The following is a 5,481-nucleotide window of genomic DNA, read 5'->3' as shown; positions in this document are numbered from 1 at the left end:
ATTCTTTTTCTTACCAATACAAAGCTTTTCATCATTACAAGTAGCATTTTCTACCCAAAAAAGTGGTTTTCATCCCCAATAGAAATCTTTTTCTCTACAAATGGTCCCTTGTAGCAACATATGAAACACTGTTATTGGAATACCTCTTTCCCTCTTCAAAATAAGGACATTTCCAACAGAAATATCGATTTCTGACAAATTTTAGAAGAATGTCACACAAATATCAGTACCTATCCCGGAAATAAAAGTTCTCTCTGTTGTATTAGGCGAAATCGGACCCTCGGGATGTAACGTGATAGGCCCTCCCCTGCTGGGTCATGCATATGTATAAAAGATAAGGATGAAACTGGATACCTATATAAGGGACCCTCACATTCCAATAAACGCCATTTTACCGCTCACCATAATGGTGTAACAAACAGCTGTGACTTGGTCGGGGCCGTCGATACACATTCACAAAGGGACTTGACTTTCCAGGTTACCAGATCGAGGTAACAAATGGTGCCCCGTGTGAGGAAAAGTCCTGGAGGTGAGTGTGCGATTGCTAAAACCGCGCTGACGGACGCGGTATCCACGGTTCGAGCCCGTGGAAGCACTCTCGGTGGGGTGCAAACGGGAATGCAGCGCTGCGCCTATCCTACGGCCGATAGTTCGTAGAAGACCAGGAAGACTTCAGGTCTCTGGGTAAATGTATTCCGTCATTAGAGTAGTATTGCAACTTTGTAAAACCTACTATGGTAGGAAAGCTACGCCTTCTAAGAAGGACATTGCAGTCGTCATTAGTTGTCTTGAAAAGGAGAGGGAGCTTTCCTCTCCTCGGGTGATTTTGGATCACAATAAGCGGGACTCTTTAACTTTTTCGCTCTGTGAGCGCGCAATGAATGAGCAGAAAGATGCTGAGTTCAAAACGTGGGGGTTGGTGCTTGGGGCGCTGAAAGCGGCTCGGAAAGAAGGGAAGACTCGGCTTGGGGCTGCTTTGGGAATTGGGTCGGGAGGCCTTTTCTCTTGCAGATGTGAGGATTTGAAAGACAAAGACAAGGTGGCGGGAGCCATCCAGACCGCACCCATCACTCCGGCTGAACAACGAGCAGATGGCCCCGTCCAGCAGCATTCCACACATTCCACATCCTTATCTCTTGACCAGGAGAATCCTTCCTCTGAGGCCCCATATTGGTATCCAAAGCAACCGGTATCTTCTGCACTCCTTCGCCCATCCTTGGGGGTGGGGAAGGGGAGTGAGCAGGGGCGGGAGGATGGGTCCTTTCCTCGAGATGGGATGGGTTGTGGGTGTGGTTCCGCCCCGGGGGGCGGGGTGGATAGGACTAACCAAGATGGAAGCCAATCCTCATCAGCGGGGGCGGAGGCAGAGGCGTTCCTAGTCATCATAACCCTTCCCCAAGAGGGTGGGCTGCTGGTCCAGCTCTACCTGGGGGGAGGGAGAGGGGAGAACAAGAGCGACCAAGTCTCGGATTGGTCAAAGATAAGGGAGGCATTCCTTTTTATCGTTAATTGGGGGCCCGGTCAGGGGGCCCCGGGCTGGAGTGGAGTCTCTGAAGCGGATACAAGACCAGCTGTCGAGCGAGCCACGGCAGCCCGAGTTGGAGTCGGTTAAACTCCTGCTGACAACTTGGAGGAGAGGAAGAATGCTTAGGATAAACTGTATTGATTATTGTCACTGTCTTTGTGATTGTTAAATGTTTATGGTATGTGAAAGTATAAATGCAAATGGTGTATGGAACTGTTAATGTTATAGGGATGTGTAAACATGAATGCTATATGGAAGTGGAATTATTAATGTTACATGGAAGTGTAATTGAGGGTTCGAGTAGTGGAATTGTGAAAAAAAAAAAAAAAAAAAAAACAAAAAACGGGAAAAAGATTACAGAAGAACAGTGAGTTAAAATACTGAATGTGACCTGCTCTAGCCAGAAAAGTTTAAGTGCCAGCAAGAGAACGCAAACCCCCGCTCTGCCCCCCCTCACTGCTTCCCCCCCCCCCCCCCCCGCCCCTCGGCTCCGCCGCTTGTGAAAGCAAACAAATCGTTACTTCCGAATGGGGACAAAAGCAAGACATTAGAAGTATCTCTTCCTAGTCGAGCAAGAATGTCCTCATTTTCTCCCAATAATATACACATTGAGGGAATTAGGGTAGGGACTTGGACAAATTTGTTGATGGAGCTTGAAATTGTATGGAGGGGGAATTGTGGTGGTGGAGTTGGATGGAACGGTGGCAGCTTTACTAGAGCAGGTCCTGAAGATCCCAGGATGAGTTTTGCCCGTAGTGGGCTGAATGCAATGTGCTCACAGCAGTGCAAAGATATTTGTTTTCTGACAGTTTCAGGTGCATCTCACTCTGTACTGCATCAAGAATTACTATACTACCCATAGATGATTTTTGTAACTATAGTAGGAGTAGGTCAACAAGAAAAAGCTTACCAATTAAAAGAAAAAAGAAGGGAGCTAAGGGTGAAGCAAGTAACAATAGAAATAAGTGACTATAGCTGTTAATAACTTTTCTGAGTAGTTTGTATTGTAGAGAGATCTAATATAGTGGTTTGTTATCTTTTAAGAACAGGTGTTCCACCTGGGCTCTGTATCATGCACTGGCCATGCATATATGGGGCACATGTGAAAAAAGCCTGCACAGGAGAGAATCTGTGATGGGTGAGAAAGGCAAAGTGTACTTTGAAGCAGGGGACGCCCTGCAGGCACTGCCTATCGCATCCACCACTACTGTGTTCCTTCTCTCTCCTTTTGGTGGTTTTCCACCTCATAGTTGTTGATAAGTAATAATACATTAGCTTAGAAATTTTCATTTATAGAATTGTCTAAAATGAATGCTTGAATGAGTGTGTATATGTCAACTCAAAAAATTATGACGTTACATGTAATCTTCTGTTTAGTGTATTATCAGTGAAGGTTTTGATTGAGTGATGGTTATGTTAACATTTAAGTCCCCTGCAGCTCAGCGACACTGGGCCACTGCCATCATGGTCCTTGGTGTGCTGCAACACATCAAGACAGACAATGGCTCGTGCTTCATCTCGAGATCTACTCAATGAGCATTGGGGAATATCTCATTCAACAGGCATCCCTGGGAATTCCCAGGGACAAGCAATTGTGGAAAGGGCCAACCGTCTCCTGAAGGACAAGATAGGTGTCCTTGGGGAGCGGGAAGGTCACAGAGGTAGGATCCTGGTAGCCCAGCAGGCAGAAGTATTGGCACAGCACATTATGCAATCAATCATTTTGAACGAAGAGGTTATGCCACAGTAAAGGACAGAGAATCGGGAAAAATTTTATGGATCCCATCGAGAAAAGTAAAATCTGATGCAGTGATCACCCAAAAGGGCGGTCTGGGAGAAACAGAAAACTAATGGAAAGCTGAGTACTTTTCTTTCAGGCATACTGTTTTACAGAATAAAGCTGCAATGGATTTCCTGCTGCTGGCTCAAGAGGCACAGGTGCAAGGACTTTGAATGAGAAAATGGAGTTCCAGCAGATATATGAGAAGCTTTGAGCAGAAGGATGAACTGTATAATATAGCCCAAGATGCCTTGAAAATACTAACTAAAGAACCACTAACATTATTACACACTGCACCACATACCTCTGCATGTTTACGTCACTTTTTAAATAACTCACCACAAAAATTTATATAAGTACTAACACCTTTATATATTAGGATTAGGATCGGCGCTTGCGTTGTAACGGGGCATGGTTTTGTTAAGCATGGGGAGAGGGAGATGTTGTATTAGGCGAAATCGGACCCTCGGGATGTAACGTGATAGGCCCTCCCCTGCTGGGTCATGCATATGTATAAAAGATAAGGATGAAACTGGATACCTATATAAGGGACCCTCACATTCCAATAAACGCCATTTTACCGCTCACCATAATGGTGTAACAAACAGCTGTGACTTGGTCGGGGCCGTCGATACACATTCACAAAGGGACTTGACGTTCCAGGTTACCAGATCGAGGTAACATCTCTCCTAAGAATCATTCTTTATCCTTGCAAGGACATGGTTTTCTCACCAAAATAATGCTTTTTATCCCTTTAAAATAGCGTTGTTTCCCAGAAATACTTGTTTTCATTTCTAAAAGAAGACATTTTCTCTACAAAATGAAGCTTGGTAGAAAAATATGACACATTGTTTCCTCAATACCTTTTCTCTTCTACAAATTGAGGACGTTACTAACAGAAATACCTTTTCTCCTCTACAAAATAAGGACATTTCCAACAGATATATCCTTTTCTGACAGATTTTAGAAAAAATTCACAGGAATATCAATATTTATACCAGAAATAAAAAGGTCTCTCTTAGGTATCACTCTTTACCCTTGCAAAAATATGGTTTTCTTACCAAAATAATGTTTTTCTTATCTACAAACAGCATTTTCTAAACGTAAAGGTGGTTTTCATCTTCAAAAGAAATCGATTTCTCTACAAAATTATCGTTTGTAGCCATATATGACACACTGTTTCCAGAATAACTCTTTTCATCTAAAAAAGAATGACTTTTCCAACAGAAATATCGATTTCTGACAAATTTTAGAAGTAGGTCACATGAATATCGACACTTATCCCAGAAATGAAAAGTACACTCTTAGGTATCGCTATTCATCCTTGCAAAACTATGGTTTTCTTCCCAAACTAATGCTTTTCATCCCTACAAATAGCAATTTCTCCCTAAATTACTGGTTTTCATCCCCAAAAGAAGACACATTCTCTTTAAAAGGATGCTTTGTAACAAATTATGACTCATTGATTCCAGAATATCTGTCTTCCCCTACAAAATAATGACATTAACATAAGAATTATCCATTTCAGACAAATTTCCGATGTATTTCACACTAATATCAATACTTACACCAGAAAAAAAGGTGTTCTCTCTCAGGTATCACTCTTGAATCTTGCCAAAAATTCTTTTTCTTCCCAATACAAAGCTTTTCATCATTACAAGTAGCATTTTCTACCCAAAAAAGTGGTTTTCATCCCCAATAGAAATCGTTTTCTCTACAAATGGTCCCTTGTAGCAACATATGAAACACTGTTATTGGAATACCTCTTTCCCTCTTCAAAATAAAGACATTTCCAACAGAAATAACCATTTCTGACCAATTTTAGAAGAATGTCACACAAATATCAGTACCTATCCCGGAAATAAAAGTTCTCTCCTAAGAATCATTCTTTATCCTTGCAAGGACATGGTTTTCTCACCAAAATAATGCTTTTTATCCCTTTAAAATAGCGTTGTTTCCCAGAAATACTTGTTTTCATTTCAAAAAGAAGACATTTTCTCTACAAAATGAAGCTTGGTAGCAAAATATGACACATTGTTTCCTCAATACCTTTTCTCTTCTACAAATTGAGGATGTTACTAACAGAAATACCTTTTCTCCTCTACAAAATAAGGACATTTCCAACAGATATATCCTTTTCTGACAGATTTTAGAAAAAATTCACAGGAATATCAAT

The 5,481-nt window shown here is 41.8% G+C and overlaps 1 long non-coding RNA gene across 1 annotated transcript; it reads left to right on the top strand.

Moving 5' to 3' along the window:
- The first annotated feature begins 2,042 nt into the window (after positions 1 to 2,042).
- On the top strand, positions 2,043 to 3,898 carry LOC146754635 (uncharacterized). The gene is made up of 2 exons (XR_014938963.1): positions 2,043 to 3,186; positions 3,419 to 3,898. It is a non-coding gene; the product is annotated as an uncharacterized LOC146754635 (long non-coding RNA).
- The last annotated feature ends 1,583 nt before the right edge of the window (positions 3,899 to 5,481 follow it).

Source organism: Coturnix japonica, chromosome W (genome assembly GCF_054131305.1).
Source record: "Coturnix japonica strain WE chromosome W, WE-NBRP24, whole genome shotgun sequence".
Classification (NCBI taxonomy): Eukaryota; Metazoa; Chordata; class Aves; order Galliformes; family Phasianidae; genus Coturnix; species Coturnix japonica.
This window is presented reverse-complemented; position numbering and strand designations above follow the sequence as displayed.